Genomic DNA, 18,035 nt, shown 5'->3' with positions numbered 1-18,035 from the left:
ATATAGATTTAGTTTATGCCATTTATTTTCACTTGTGTTTTTTTTTTTTTTTTGACAAATGTGTCTAAATTAATATATGTAGCTCACTTGGAATTTAGATTTTCTTGATGAATGATGAAGGACGTCGCCCAATTATGTGGGAATTGTTGCCATGTTGTCGGTTTTGCAGGGATATATTTCTAATTTTCTCTACAACAGATGCTGCTACAACTATAAAATTTTGTGGGTTGAATGCTTGAAATACTAGTTGAATTTGTTCGAGTTCGTTGTGAGTAGGTAGGGTAGTATCTACAAGAGACTCCAATACTTAAGTTAGCAAATGTTTTAAGCAGATTTTTATTAGATTGGGACTTGAATATACTTGAAGGGTGTCAGTATATTTATAATAGAAAGATAACCAACTTTTTTGAGGAGTTCCACTTTTATTGGTGGACAGTCATTCCCTTCTTCTTGAAAGTTTGTTGGGGTTTATCTTTTAGGAGAGATGGAGATAGTATGAGAAATTCGAAGAGGCAGTTACTTATTTAGATAAGTGGAACTGAACCTCCTTATCACGTTCAGCCTCTTAAGAGGTTGGATGAGTGGAAGAGGCCACCCTTGAGGGGCCTTTATCGTTAATGGGCCTGGACTACATTTAGGTTAGGGTATGAACAATATCCCTATTTAAGTTTTAGCTTTCATGAGGTCAGACCCAAACATTTGTGGCTCCAGTCTCCATTGTCGGGTATGCCGCCTTCAAGAGGTCGGGTACTCGACGTGTTTTAAAAATTTGAAACGTTGCCACTTTAATGATATGGCAAACGTTACGCGGCAGTTTCCTGAAAATCTGTGCGTGGCTTTAAAGAGGGGTGCAAAAGGTCTTTTTTGCCCCTTGTTCATAAAAGGTTAATCTCTTCCCTCTTTTTTCTTTTCCGTTGCTGATAACGCTCACCTTGCTTCGTTTCCTTCATCGAAAAACCTCTTCACTCTTCTTCCTTTGTCTTTGCTTTATACTGCATTCTAGGTCAATATTTCTTCATCTTAAACCCTGTGAAAGATCTCGTTTTGCTTTTTCGAAGATAAATGTTCGTGTTTCTTGCTGTTTGACGTGCCTATTTACTTTTGCATTTCATTAAGGTTGGTGTTTTTACCCATTTTCGTTCTATTACAATTGCTCTGGGTACTTGTATTTGCCTTGAATTTTGAATGATCATTTAAAATGTTGTTAGTGACGGAGATTTTGTATTTCCTTTAGTATTGTCACTTCTTGTTTGTTCTTGAAAACTTGCTGAAAACTGTTCGCTGCTTGGGATTTGTTGCTAGGGACTTTGATATGGTTGTATTATTCCCAAATGGTGTCGCTTTTGCTTGGTTGGAAGCGACGTCATTTCTGTGTTCGGAATTTGATGATGATTCGCTGTGTTTATGAGATTTTATGAGAACTGTTGTTAATTGATGGTGTCGTTAACGACGACCCAACTTCTCTATGATTATTGTCCGACTTTCTGACTTGTTGTGACGATTTTTCTTTGTGTGTTGCATTTGTAAGTATAGCCTTAGTGTCTCGCTTTGTAATTCACAATATGTTGACCAAAGTTCCCTCTCACTTAACGTGGGTAGATATTTCTGTTCTTACTCCTGTCCTTGTTATTGATAGAAAGTATGTCGGAATCTTCCAGAGGCGCCATAGGTTGTGTGAAAACCGGAAAGATGAGTAGAACTATAAGATAGTGGTAGCTAATCCCGAGAAGAGGGTATGTTTTCTCCCATTAGATAGGTCGGAATGCCCTTTCTTTTACGCCTATGATTGCTTTTTCACTAAGCTAGACGTTAGGCTTCCTTTTTTCGACTTTGAGATTAAAGTCCTCTGTACTTGCAATGTTGCTCCTACCTAACTACACCCTAACTCATGGGCTTTTCTGAAAATATACCACTCCTTTGTTGGGAATTGGATATCTGATCTTCCCTGAAAGTGTTCTTCTATCTCTTTGTGCTTACCAAACCTTTTAGTTTTAAAAAATTAGGTTAGGTTTCTTTCTGAGCTGTCTAGGGGAGGAAAGTTTTTTCTATTTTGACGAGTCTTTTCACGATTTTAAAAATTATTTTTTCAATCCGAACTGTTGAGGATGCCCAACCTTTCTTTCTTGACGAGAACAATGAACCATTTTTTTGTTGTATTGGGAAGAGAGACCAGTAATAGCCAAGTATAATGTAGATGATTTAGATGAGCTCGAAAAGAGTGTAGTTGGCTTATTTCAAGAGTGTTGGGGCTGGCCTCCCTATTTAGACACCAAAAAATTCTTAGGAGATCCCAGTCAACTCTAGTCCGAACTAGGTAGCCATCCTTTCTTTTACTTATAAATTCTTGTTGTAAAATTGTGTTGGCAGCTAATGTGTTTTATTTGCAGAAAAAATGGCTCCTAAGTCGGCTGCCATGAAGACACTTCGGGCCACCAGAAAGAACATTGTGGCTCGGGACATACAACTAAAAGAAGCTAGTGATGCTGCTACCCGGTCTTCTCCCTCGAAGTCAGACTGGGGTGCGTCAGCTTCGCGAAAGGTTATACTCGTGACTCGTCCCTCCGTTTCGGCCAATTCTCTTTATCTCCACCACTGATAGTGTTGTGACCCGTCCTCATCCTTCTTCCTCCAAACCAAATCCCAAAAGGTAAAAAGACTGCTGAGTGGGAAAGCATATACAATAGGGGCTTTGATGGGCTTGTATGGAGTGAAAAATATATTCTCCCTCATAGCCACATTAGTATGGATGATGTGTCCCTCAAAAACCATCTTAAGCTCTTGGCCCGAGGTAGAATTCGGACAGCAGGCGTGTGTGCAGCCTTGGCTAGGGAGTTGGAGAAAACTTTCCTTAGCGCGACCCACAGCTCCTTGGTGGCTACTCAGGTCGAGGTGGTTTCATTGGAGGAGACAAAAAAGGAGCCTAAAGAGGAGAGGGATGCATTGTTGTCTGACTTGGGCAAAGCTCAGGCTAAGGCAAAACAGGTGGAGACGGCCTTGGCTATGTCAAAGGATTTGAGAAAGAAGGCGGAGGAGAGCTACACCCATGTCTTCGGGGGGAGGCTCAACCTAGTGGATGAGCTGGCTAACGTTTGGGACAAATATGCAGAACTCGAGAAATCTGTGGCTGAAGGAATGGATGAAATGTTTTCAAATCTAAAGGCCCAGTTTCAAGTTATTGCTGCTGAGGCGGACCTTTCCCTGATCAACCAAGATAATATTGTGGTAGACGAGAAGATCGTCCTGGCTCCCGAGGATGATGAGGAGGTTCATTTGCACGACCCGAAAATTTTGGGTGCAGAGGTTGGTCAAATTTTCCAAAATCCCAAGGTCCCCTCTGGGAATGAGGTCGTTAGTGGTGAGCTCCCTCCTTCTCCGACTGTCCCCATCGCAGCTGTGCCGGTTTCTGAGTATGACCCGACTCTTTCTACCTAAGCTGAAGATACTGTCACAGAAGAGCAGCTTAATCCTTTGTAATTCCGTCTTTAGCAGTTTGAATGGCCCAATGTGTGGGTCTTTTATGAATACTTTTTTTTTGTAATAGCTTGTAGCTTTGAGCACTTTTTTAGTTGTATTTTTTAGACAACTTTAGTTTTTTTTTTATCAAAAAACCTTTCTTCATTTTGATCATGATTATAGGTTTTCAGTAATTATTTTTTGTCGAGTTAGATCTTAGCCTATATAGCCGTTTAGTTGTAAATCGTGTTTTGACAACTTTTTAATACTGTTTTTTTGCTAAGTTAAATGATGTCGGTGAAGTAGGTCGGTATAGTGATTTTCTTTGTAAGTTCCAACTTTGTGTAATCGGACTTTGCCAAGTTGCTTTTACACTTCGTTTTTATTCCGCCTTGATTTTGAGGTTGATCTTACAAATTGTTTATATAACTTCTTATATTAATTTGTACCTCGTCACTTCAACTTGCAGACCATTCTAGCTCAGGTAATGATTTTCGCGGTTTGTCAAGCTTAAATTAATGCATTTTTATAGGAAACTTTTAAGAAAGAAGTGGATTTATCATTGATAAATGAAAAATGCCTTTACATAAATTGGCTAATAGGATTTTGACTACTCTTAGCCCGTGTTATGGTGCCTCGTTAAAACTCCCTTCAGAGAAAACTCTTCTCGGGAAAAAAATTATGAAGTCGAGAAAACGAGTACATCAGGAAACAAGGTGCGCTACCTAACTGTAGTACTTCTTCAAGTTACACGCATGCCACGACCTCGAGAGTTTCATCCCTTGTAAGTCGGACACCTTGTACTAACATTTCCCTAAGACTTCAACAATCTTGTAGGGTCCTTTCCAGTTTGCAGCTAGCTTTTCATTGCCCGACTTCTGAATCCCGATGTCATTTCGGATCAATATAAGATCCTTCATGATAAAGCTTCTTTTGATTACCTTCTGATTGTACTTCAGAGCCATCCTTTACTTTAGTGCTTCCTCTTTGATCCGAACTTGTTCTCGAACTTCTGGGAGGAGGTCGAACTCTTCCTTTTGTGCTTGGATATTGGCCCTTTTATTGTAGAATATAACCCTTAGAGATTCTTCAGCAATCTCTATGGGAATCATGGCTTCCATTCTGTAAGCAAGTTGGAAAGATGACTTCCTTGTTGTGGAGTGAGAAGTTGTCCGATATGCCCATAAGACTTGAGGAAGCTCGTCTGCCCATGCTCCCTTTGTGTCTTGTAATCGACGCTTCAATCTGGCCAATATGACTTTGTTTGCAGTTTCAACTTGTCCATTGGTCTAAGGATATTCTACCGATGTGAATTGGTGCTTTATCTTGAGGCCAGCCACTAAGTTTCTGAAGGTCGAGTCGGTAAATTGAGTTCAATTGTTCGTGATGATGGAGTGGAAAGCTCCAAACCTTGTAACAATGTTCTTGTAAAGAAACTTCCGACTTCACTGAGCCGTGATGGTTGCTAATGGTTCTGCCTCGATCCACTTAGTAAAATAATCAATCTCTACTATGATGTATTTTACTTGTCCTGGAGCTTGAGGGAATGGTCCGAGGAGATCAAGACCCCATTTTGTAAATAGTCATGGTGAGATGATGCTGACAAGCTCTTCAGGAAGTGCAACATGGAAGTTGACATGCTTCTGGCAAGGTGGGCACTTTTTGACAAACTCGGCCGCTTCTCTTTGTAAGGTTAGCTAAAAGAAGCCGGTTCGGATCACCTTCTTTCGTATTAGAGGTCGAGTCGCACTTTAGGAGAGGTGTTGATATCCCTCTTTTGTATAAAATATTATGGATCAAAGTATAATTTTGTGCTTCCCTTATGAGTCTTCGAGTCTCTTTTTCGTCCTCAGGAAGGATATCAAATTTAAGATAGTTTACTATGGGGTTATCCATCCTAAATTTTGGTTGGATATGATCATTGTATTCGAGTTGTTATTTTCCTTTGATACTAATGGTGCGTGAAGAATTTTTTAGATGAGACTTCTATTGTTGCTCTCTAGCTAATGTGTCATCTCAATTAAGCGTCAATTGTCTACTTTCTTTTTAAATCTCAAATGTAAATATTATTTATGAATTTTTATATAAGCATTTTGAGAAAAATTAGTTGTATGATAATTGTTATTGCACAACAAATTCTATATGAACAAATATTAATTCTGATGAAATAATGTTATGTGGTTGCTTTTATTTCAAGTGCAAATATATATAGATTAACATTCGCCTATGTAGAGTTGAGTTAATTATGGGGTTCTTTGAGTTGTTCTTTCCACAAATTAATATTCTATAATACTAAGTTAGTTTCTATGGCATTGAGTCTCCTTATAAATTTGGTTAAGGGTTTTTTTTCATTTGGAAAAATTCCTTTGTGAGTATAGTCACTATCACCATGAGCAAGAAAATTTGAGCTGGAGAACTCTTTTGTTGTTACTACTAACTTATCATATGTAAGAATATTATAAGATAGACAACGGATGTTGGATATTGGTATAAATGTGTTTTTATAAAATTAATTTTGATTAAAATTAGATTAATTTAATATAATTTATTTATAGATTTTTTTATTAGACTGAAAAATGAACACTGTTTGAATAACACATGCAAAATTTACTTGAAGTGTAAAATTACTAAAATATATAATTTATATCATTTTTTATATTTATAATTTACTTTTTACAATATAATAAAATATATTTAAAAAATATAAATATTATTGTACAGTTTATAAAATAATAAATTTCTGTGTGTAATATTCAAAAGATATAAAGTTAATATTAAAATCTATTTTAAATAAAATTATATTATTTTGTCAATTTATTTAACATGGTTCGAGTTGTAAAAGTGTTTTTGGTACAATTTGGATTGATTTTTTGAAGAAAAAAAACAATTTTATTTTTAAACTGCCAATTATTCGATTAAAAAAGGTAGAATTTTAAGATTTTATTATTAGTAAATAGAAGAAACTTTAAACTGATATAAAATAAATAGATAATCAAATCTCATTTAAATTTACAAAATATTCATTAAATAAAAATAATTTATGAATAAGATAAAAATATATAACAAATCAAATATATTATAAATAATACTTTAAATTTGATTATAAAATTATAATAATAAAATCTTAAAAATATATGATCTTTTATGATAGAGTTTTAGGTAAGAATAGTGAGAAAAGATTATTATAAGAATAGTGAGAGAAGATTAAATATAATAGGAAACTCAAAGCTTGGAGAAAAACAATTTCGGTAGTTAATTTTATCTTTATATAACAACATATTCATTTACGTATTATTTTTTTTGTAGATTTTGTTAAATGTACTCTAAAAATTACTAATTAAAAATAGAATCTATTAAAAAGATACAAGTTAATTTTAACTAAAATATTAAAAGATGTTAATTATTCTAAATTTTATATATTAATTTTTTTAACCGTCATGCTACACATTCATGTAATTTTGTATTTAAGTTCATTTAAGGTGGTCCAACACAAAAAAAATTCAATACCATTAAATGAGCGTGTATAACACGTGCCCCAAACCACTCAAAACGTTAACATTCATTCGCGCTTCATTATGAAAAAACGTTCCTTCTTCTTCAACACGCACGAAACTGCTACTTCTCTTCAAATCTCTCTCAAAATCACTCAAACTTCACTCACGTTCTATGCAGAAACCGTTACTGGAGAAGAATCGCGAGAAGATTTCGCAAGGAAGAAGCAAAAACAAACGAAAACAGCAATAGAGACTGCGAAAGGTATGAGAAAAACTACTGTTCATTTAAAATCTTGCAATCTCGCGTTTCTCCTAGTTGCATTTTAGATTTACTGGATTGAGTTGCTTCGTTTAGTAGATCAACGTATTCTGATTGCATTTTTACAGCGTAACTAGGGCTTGGAATGAAATGTGTTCTTATTTTCATTCGGTTCAATGGAGTTGCTAATTTTGATTCACTTGATTGTTAGTCTGTTCAGTTGACTTCTTTTGCATGGAGAAATACTATTCTTGATGATTGAATGTTTATAAGGATTTATTCAGCACATGAATGGTGTTCTATTCAGTAGGCTTGGTGATTTTCATTTACTTGATCGTTAGTGTGTTCGATTAAGTCCTTTTGCATGCATAAATGTCTTTCTTGATGATTGAATGTCTATTACATTTTATTCAGCATATGAATGGCGTTCGGTTCAGTGGAGTTGGCAATTTTCATTCACTTCATTGTTAGTGTGTTCAGTTGGCTTCTTTTGCATTCAGAAATGCTTTTATTGCTGATTGAATGTTTATCATTCACAACATGAACGGTGTTCTGTTCAGTGAGCCTAGTGATTTTCATTCACTTGATAGTTAGTGTGTTCAGTTCAATCCTTTTGCATGCATAAATATCTTTCTTGATGATTGAATGTTTATCACATTTTATTCACAACATGAATGGTGTTCTGTTCAGTGGGTTTGGTGATTTTCATTCACTTGATTGTTAGTGTGTTCAGTTCAGTTCTTTTGCATGCATAAGTGTCTTTCTTGATGATTGAATGTCTTTTACGTTTTATTTAGCACATGAATGGCGTTCGGTTTAGTGGGGTTGGCCATTTTCATTCACTTGGTTGTTAGTGTGTTCAATTCAGTCCTTTTGCATGCATAAGTGTCTTTTTTGATGATTGAATGTCTTTTACGTTTTATTTAGCACATCAATGGCATTCAGTTCAGTGGGTTAGCCATTTTCATTCACTTGATTGTTAGTGTGTTCAGTTGGGTCCTTTTGCATGCAAAAATGATTTTCTTGCTGATTGAATGTTTATCACTTTTTATTCAAAATATGAATTGTGTTCAGCTCAGCAGGGTTGCTAATTTTGATTCACTTGATTGTTAGTGTGTTCAGCTAGCTTCTTTTGCATGCAGAAATACTTTTCTAGCCGTTTCATTATTTATCATGTTTTATTCAGTCCATCAAGGAAGTTTGGTTCAGTGGGTTGGGACATTTTCATTCACTTGATTAAGATATGCATGCTTGTGCTTGTCGGTGTATTGAGTGAAGTATTGACCAAATTTTTTTATTCTTACAGCAAAAATGAAGAAGACAATGGTGACAAAGAAGGACAAGCCGCGCTATAACATAAGCACATTAAATATATTTATCCGCTTTGATTCGAATAAAATCTATTTTGTATTATAAATATATCGTGACATTCTATTTCGAAACCTTGCAGAAAACTCATGATTGCAGATGTAACACCCTAATATTCAAATTCTTATGCTCGAGTCATAAGTCAATGATATTACGGTGGTACGACTTAGGTGGATTTTTAATATATAATTATAAGTATATTTGAAAGGAGTATTAATCGAGAAGCCTGAAAAGAGTAACAATAAAATCGTGAAGTCGTATCACTCACGTATCGACAACTAAGAGTTAAAGCATGAACTCGAAAGCGATATACGGTTGAAGACATAAAGGAGAATAAGAGAAGGACAATATATAGATATATAGCATAAGTAAATAGCCACTAGTCACGACCAGTGAAGTTTAGGTCGGTTAGGGTACAGTATAACAGTAGTTGACAACAGAATATCCTAATCTCTCCCAAAAGAAACATAAGAGCCTCTATAGGCAAGTTTAAAAGAGTTTAATACATAATGTAAGCTTTTCAAGGTAAAGGTGGAGAGATTCTAAGCAAAATATAAAGTAGAGAACATAAAAATCTTCGCCATCTCTCAGATGAACCACAGCTCACTTCTGAGCACCTGGACCTGTATTTGAAAAAAAGAGATATATACGGAATGAGAACTCCCGACCCATGGGTTTCCAGTACGGTAAAAGTGCCTAATAAATATAATGCATTGTAATAAAAACTCACTAAGCATCCTAAACTTCTTTTCACCAAACATTCACCTTATGTTCTCGCTAATCCATAAAGAGGCAACTGTTATAAGGGAATGCTAAGTCAAATTCTTATTCTTCATACTTCTCAAATCTCTTTAACTCTCCAACGAATCAAAATCAGAGTCATAAACAAAACCATCACTAGTTATTCTGTCTCAGCAATTCTATATCAATACATCATATCCTCACCTGGAGCAAGTGAAATCACTTCACTGCGTCTGCCCAGGGATCTCAAATGATCTCATTCAATAGTCATCGTCATTATTCAATTACATCATCAACTCATCTCATCAAGCACAGCCCTCAGCATCCACCGACACCAGCATGAGGGACCTCTCAGTTGTACAAACACAAGCAATACAGACAAGTAATACACAATTAAAGTACAAGTAGAACAAGTAGCATATAATCAGGTAATATAGCATATATGATATAGCAATCCAAAATAAATAGGCAAACCCAAACAATTTAAACATATGCAAATGATGTATGCCTACCCTATGGCTGATGAGTCTCATCTGTCGGTTATAAAGCCAACCCGATAAGTCTTGGTAGCTAACCATTGGACTGTCCCTCTGTCGTGCATCCCTAACTCGAGTTATTCTCAATCATAAACATGATCATAATCATAATCATACAACACCCACACTGGTGTTTATCCACGGGGGCGAGCTCATCCGGAACTTTCACAGTGTCCGGCCACACTTACGACATACGGTCAGCAGAGTATCGAGTCTCAACCTGGAGCACGTGGTGGCTAGTCATTGCTTTCATCTAGGGAAACTTGTATCTCAGATAATCATTTCACATTCCTTCATAACATTCCATAATCATTCATCATGACCATATCGTCAATTATACATCACATGATTGCACATTTTATACATCACTCATCATAATCCGGGGCAAGTGGGGGCGAAACCACAACCCTTGCGTCCACCCGGGGAGCCTCTATACTAACCAACCCGGAGCAAGTGGGGCGCAACCACAACCCTTGCATCTACCGAGGAGGTATATATGCCCAAGAGGAACCAAGGGGATCCTAACCTCCCACCATCTTGCTGGGGGCGATTTTACAATACTAGGAGGAACAAGGAAGGGGATCTTCACCTTCCTTCATCTCTTTGGGGTCGCACTTCCAAGAAAGAGAGCTTAAGATAAAACAATCATTCAAAGCCATATTTTCATTTCTAGTCATAAATCAATATTTATCATAGCCATCCGGCTCATGGCATAACCCATAACCAGCCAATAATCATTATCAAATACAGTCCTTTAGCTCACAGTATACACCGCACTTCTATCATCACCCTCAGCAACTCATACAGTCATCATTATTCATAACCCATCATTAATTCTCCCCTTACTTCGTCCAGAAGTTACCACATCTCCTAGCATCTTCCTATTGCTAGGCATACTATAAGTATTTAGGACATAAAGGGTGAGAATGGAGACGTAGAAATCTGAAATTTGGCTTGAAAACTCAAAATCAACTTTGGGGTGAAAATGGGGTCACGCGTGCGCGTCGCCCACGCTTTCGCGTGGATGGGAGAAAAGTAAAGTGATGCCTGCGCGTCAGCCACACGTACACATGGGTACATTTTGTGCCCCTCGCACAAAACCAGCACAATTCCCGCACAACTCTCGGGAACTTTGGCTGGGCACTTGAATCAGTACATCGACACATACGCGTCGGCCAGGAGCACACGTGGGGGAGTAAAAATTTGAAAGTGACGCATGCGCGTCGGCCACACGTACGCGTGGGAGTACGATCTGCCAAAAATTTTACTAAGTTAAAAAGTTGCAGAATTTCATTTTTAAACCTCAAACTTCCACCACACATAACTTCTTCTACAAAAATTTTTTTTCAACCATTTTTGAACCGTTGGAAATATCTTTGAATAAACTTTCATAAAAAATCCATTTTTGAGGAATTCCAAACTCTGTGGACTGAGTTACGGACCGCCAAAGTTGGTCAAAAATCAGTTTTTACCCAAACATAAAAATCACCAATTGTTCCAATGTTCACAAGCCAAATTCATTTCCACTCATCCAAATGACCACAACCCAACCACATTCACATAATTTTACTCAACCAAAACCAAACCTACCTCATCTATACAATTTCACCCAAAACTATCAAATTCCACACCTAAATTCCTCAAACCTTATTATTTAATAACCAAACCAATTATTCACACATTCAATGTCTAAAATCCATCCAATCTCTTATATCATCACACAATACACACATCAACTTACCTTCCTTACCTCTTTCCGGCCTCCGGCCCAAATTCACAATTTAAATGCATATTCCACAAACCAATATTTATTATCCGATTTATCAAATTCTCAACACACCAAACATACAATTCACATAATTCTCAACCCAATTATTAATTCATATTACATATCAACTATGCATATTAGTACCAACCATTTACACAATCCAAACATAATCTTAGGGGCATCTAACCTAGGAATTCTCATCACACCACACGGTATTTAAATGAAACTTAAACTGTACCTCTTGTAGCCAAAATAATTGAGTTTCTTCTTGAGAGTCTCCACCAACCCTTAGATCCAAGCCTCACCAAGGCTCCACAAGCAACACCAACCTCCCAATTGTGCCCCAAAATCACCAAATACACTAACATAACCAATTTCACATATATACATTAACCTGGGGTTCATGAAAATGATAAATCACAAGGGTTAGAGGGTTCCTTACCTTAACCTATGAAATTGGTTGATGGAACTTACCAATGTCTCATACTAGAGCACTCCTAAACAACCAAAATCACAAGATTTTCTCAAAACCCAAATCAAATTCGAATTTAAAGAGAAAAATAAAAACTGGGCAGAGGACAGTAGATTACTCACCACAAAACTTACATAGAATTGTAGAAGATGAAAAGAGCGACGCATGACTGCAAATGGCTCGTCAATCGGAGTTTCGGATCAAAAGTTATGGTGATTTGAATTTTGATGGAGATAGGATTTTCTCTCTTCTTCCTCCCTTCTCCATAGCTGCGCCCCTCTCTCATTTCCTAGGTTAAATGAGCTGAAATACTCATAAATAATGTTTATATATTTTGGGTCTTGGGCCCACTTGGGCCCGGTTCACTTATTTTAGTCCGTTGGCCCAATTTTGGGCCAAAACCTTTAAGATTAGAGTTTTAAATCGCATTTTAAATATTTCTATCTTCCCTAATTATAACTCCTAATTTCTTTGCCTTATTCACTTATAATTAATTTTCTCAGCTGTAGTATCAGACAGATCTCAGCCGGTACTACCGGTCAAAATTCCAGTGCACGATTTTATGCAGAAAACTATGTTTTCCAACTCAGAAAAATCCACTGAGTCCAAATATCATATTTAAATTATCAAATTTCGATTGCTAGATTTTCTAACCGTATTCGCTCCTATTTAATTTATTATTTAATTAATTACGGTTTGACCGGATTTTACATTCTACCCCCTAACAGAAATTTTTGTCCTCGAAAATTCCATCCGCCACCACGAGTACGTGAGTGTAGTCTGCCTTTATATCCAACGCATAGTAGCTCCAAGGTCTTTTTACTCTGTCATCAATAATATTACCATCATCATTAGTCATAGTCGTCATCCTACATCACTATAATCAACCAAAAATCATCACCATACCTTAATCATACTCCATCACTATCCTCTCTCTCTCTCTCTCTCTCTCTCTCTCTCTCTCTGTCAAGCCAATTACCAGTAATCGCATCTCAACTCCGAGCATAACCTCCAGACTTACTTTCTTATTTCCAAACCCTCGAATTTCTATAAAAATTTCTGTTTTAAAGTCTTGACTAATTAATGAAAACTCTCTTCATTTTTAGAAGTCAAATGAGTTTGAAAAAACAAGTTAACAAAATCGTAAGAATCCGATTTTCTTTAATAATTTATAAAAGCATTCGAAACACATCTCTTTTGTTAAAGTTACTCAAATCAAAAACCATTTTCAAAACCATAACCAACACTCTTTCAAATTCTTGGGAAATTTCGACAGCACCTCCCCTAAAACTGGAGTTTGCCACCCGTCACGGGTTCCCTCAAACCAATCTCAGTACAACATCAGCATTTCAATTTAATGGTTTTTTCAAATTTGTCTTTCAAAACCAATCATTATAAATCTCAATCTAAATCCAAGGCCACCATGACCAAATATCATAGTACTCATATCTCAAACACGACAACTTGCACTCACTCATCATCTAAATCCAATTACGTATCAACGATCATTTCCTCATCCATTTCAGAACTATCAAAGTTCATAGCCACAATATATCCCAATTATCTAGAATCATTATCTGCATTAGTTTACTAACCTTTTAAGTACTCAAAACACAAAGCATTTCTAATCATACCCTACTATTCCTTATTATTACCATACTATCCTAACGCTTCAGCAAGCTTCCGCTGTGCTGATGCGTGAGCATCTTTCCTATCTTTTCCTAGTGAATTTGTATTTAATTTGTTGAGTTTAATCAAGAATTAATTATCTTTTAGCCACTATGGATGCTACTTTGAGTCTTGTGCAATTCTGTTTATTTTAGGTAGCATTTGGTTGAATTTGATGGAGCTTCCGCAGAAAAAAAGAAGAAGGCCATATAGAGCAGGAATGACTTAGAGGATGGAGAGGAAGCTTGCACAAATGGAATCAGCACAAGAATTAAAGGAGATGACAGCAAGGAACGACGCGTGCGCGTGATTTGGAGCTTTCCATGGCGACGTGTGCGCGTATCTGACGCGTACGCATGAAAAGCGAAGATTGCTCAGCGACGCGTGTGCGTACCTGACGCGTACGCGTGACATGCGAAGAAGACCATCGACGCGTACGCGTGACAAGCGCGAAGTGCAGAAAACGCTGATTCCTATTAATTCTGATTTAAAACTTTATTTTTATAGAAATAGATATTATTTTAGTTTTAGAGAATAGATTTTAAATTAATGAGGATTAGATATAAAAGAGAAAAGAAACTTCTCTTCAGGGGGATTCCACCTCAGCCAAAATACATTTTATTGTTTGTCTGACTAAGCCAATCAATCAATCATTGTTGCTTAATCCATCAATCCTCGTGGAATTGACCCTCACTCACCTGAGGTGTTACTTGGTACGACCCGGTGCACTTGCCGGTTAGTTTGTGGTTATAAATTCCGTACCAAGTTTTTGGCGCCGTTGCCGGTGATTGATAGTGACTAACAACTATTCGTTGTTTGATTGCTTAGATTAGGCGTTTTAGTTTTAATTTTATTTAAATTTTGCTTAGTATTTTCGAAAAAAAATTTTTAAATAAAAAGCACTAATATTTTTCCTTAATTTCTGAAATTAAGTTTGGTGTCCTCTATTTATTTTTATTTTAATTTTTCCTATTTATTTTTTTATTATTTTTATTTGGTTAATTTCAAATTTTTCTGTCTTACTTCTACCTATAATTTTCGAAATTTGTTTATTTATTTTATTTAGTATTTTTATTTTATTATTTTACACAGGTTACCTCACAGGGACTTCTCTGCACTCTGACGTAGAGAATCCCATCTTTTCTTGTATTTTGTTTGTTTATGCGCAGGAACAGAGACAAAGAACATCTCTTAGACTTTGATCTTGAACCTAAAAGAACTCTCAGGCGATGTTTACAACAAGCAAGACTTTGCAAGGCTGCAGAATCCACTATGGATCACAATAATACTGTTAATGCCAATGTGACGAATCCGAATGGGGATGATCAACAAAGGAGAGTGCTTGGCTCTTACTCTGCTCCTACTGCAGATCTTTATAGAAAAAGCATTGTGGTGCCTACTATAGCTACGAACAACTTTGAGTTGAAGCCACAATTGGTCACCTTGGTGCAACAAAACTGCCAGTATCATGGTCTTCCCCACGAAGACTCAAATCAATTTATTTCTAATTTTCTGCAGATTTATGATATTGTGAAGACAAATGGAGTGAACCCAGAGGTGTACAAACTCATGCTCTTCCCATTTGCTCTGAGGGATGGAGCAAAGCTATGGCTAGATTCCCAACCCAAGGAAAGTTTGGATACTTGGGACAAGGTTGTTACGGAGTTTTTTACTAAGTTTTTCCCACCAAAGAAGCTAACTAAGCTTAGGGTGGAGGTTCAGACCTTCAGGCAGAGGGATGGTGAAACTCTTTATGAAATTTGGGAAAGGTACAAGCTACTGATTAGGCAATGCCCTCCGGACATGTTCTCTAAATGGACCCAACTAGACATCTTTTATGAAGGCTTGGGTGAAATGTCCAAGATGTGCTTAGATAATTCTGTAGGTGGTTCATTGCACAAGAAGAAGACACCTGAGGAAACTATTGAGCTGGTTGAATTGGTTGCTAGCAACCAATATTTATACCCATCTAACAGGAATCCTGTGAACTCTGAGGCTCCTCAGAAGAAGGGTGTTATGGAAGTAGAAGATCTTAATGCTCTTCTTGCTCAGAATAAGCTTATGTCTCAACAAATAAGTCTACTTACTCAACAGATGGGTGCCATGCAAGTCTCAGCTATCAACACCCAAAACTCACCTCAAGAGGTCTCTTATGACATGACAGGTAATTTTGTGCAAAATGATAATTATGACTATACTCAATGCTCGTTTGAACAGGTCAATTACATGGGGAGTGGTCCTAGAAATCCCAATAATGATCCATATTCTAAGACATACAATCAGGGGTGGAGAAATCACCCAAATTTTGGGTGGAGGGACCAACCTCAGAGACCTCAGAATTTCAACAATAACTCTCAGGGCGGCTTCCAATAGAATAATCACAATAACCGCCAATTTCAGTCTCACCAACAACAACCACCTCCGCAGGCAAATTCTAAATCCCAAGAAGATTCTAATTGAGAGATGATGAGGAGTTTTATGCAGGAAACTAAAGCCTCCATTAGAAACTTGGAGGTGCAAATGGGCCAACTGAGCAAACAAATACCTGAGAGGTCTGCAAGTACATTTCCATGTGATACAGTGGTGAACCCAAGAAAAGATTGCAAGGTTATTCAATTGATAAGTGGTAAAACAGCTGGCTCTGAGACAAAGGCCAATAAAGAGCTAGTTGAAAAGGAAGCTCCAGAGGAGAAGAAGGAAGAAGTGGAGCGTGCCCCTCCAAAGCGTGCAGACAACTCGTTCACTGACTCTCTTGGCACTTATCCTACATTGCCAAAGGCTCCTGAATACAAGCCAAAAATGCCATATCCTCAGAGGCTTCAGAAGGCTTCCAAAGAAAAGCAATTCTCTAAATTGTTAGATGTCTTCAAGAAGCTACAGATCAACATTCCTTTTGCAGAGGCTCTTAAGCAAATGTCCCTTTATGCTAAATTTATGAAATAATTGTTGACTAATAAGAGGAATTGGAAGGAGCAAGAAACCGTGGTGTTAACCAAGGAATGCAGTGCTATTATTCAAAATAAACTTCCTGAGAAAATGCAAGATCCAGGGAGCTTTGTGATTCCTTGCACCATTGGAGATATCACCATTCAGAGAGCTTTATGTGATCTTAGAGCTAGCATCAATCTCATGCTACTTTCAGTGATGAAAAAGCTTCAAATTGAGGAGGTAAAACCTACTCGTATTTCTCTTTAACTTGCTGATCTTTCTATTAAATTACATGTGGGTGTTGTTGAGGATTTACTTGTGAAAGTAGGACCCTTTATTTTTTTTGCTGATTTTGTTATATTAGACATGGAAGAGGATGTAAAATCCTCTATTATTCTTGGTAGACCCTTTTTAGCTACAGGAAGAGCTCTGATTGATGTGCAAAAGGGTGAATTAACCCTGAAAGTAAATGAAGAACAGGTGGTCCTTAATGTTTTTGAAGCTCTCAAGCACCCTAATGATTCTGAAGGGTGTATGAGAATTGATGTTGTTAAACCACTTGTTCAAGAAGTATTGGAAGCTGAGGTACTTGATGACATTCTGGATCCTATTTCTGAGTATGAATTAGTTGAAGTTGATGATTCACCATCCCAGAAGGCTATGGTTCACATGCCTAAAGCAGAGGAGGAAGCCCCCAAGCTTGAGCTCAAACCTTTACCTCCTTCTTTGAAATATGTGTTCTTGGGTAAAAATGATTCCTATCCAGTAGGGGTGTTCAAAACCGATCCGGACCGAACTAAACCGATGGACCGAACCGAAAAAACTGATAACAGAATTAACCGAAAACCGAAAAAACCGAAAAAAGTGATGTTTTGTGGTTTTTTGCGGTTCGGTTCGGTTTTCGGTTCTTGCCACCAAAACCCTAACCGAACCGAACCGAACCGGTTCTTCAGAAAACCCTAAAATTAAACCTACCCCAACCCCACCCCCTCCCCCAAACGCGTTACCCTTTGTCACTTACAGCTGCGCGACTGCGCGAGTCCCTCCCCTCCCCGGCTCCCCCCATGGAAACCTAACCCCGCCGCCCAAACCCCAGATCGGAGCCACCACCCACGCACCCAAACGGCCAACAGTCACCCACCTTCTTCACTCCTTGTCCAAGGTAGCAGTCAGCCAGTCACCCTAACCCCGCCGAAGGTAGCAGTCACCCTAACCCCGCCGCCCAAACCCCAAATCGGAGCCACCACCCACGCACCCATGCACCCAAACGGCCAGCAGTCACCCACCTTCTTCACTCCTTGTCCAAGGTAGCAGTCAGCCAGTCACCCTAACCCCGCCGAAGCTAGCA

The sequence above is a fragment of the Arachis hypogaea genome, chromosome 19, assembly GCF_003086295.3.
Source record: "Arachis hypogaea cultivar Tifrunner chromosome 19, arahy.Tifrunner.gnm2.J5K5, whole genome shotgun sequence".
NCBI lineage: Eukaryota > Viridiplantae > Streptophyta > Magnoliopsida > Fabales > Fabaceae > Arachis > Arachis hypogaea.
This window is presented reverse-complemented; position numbering follows the sequence as displayed.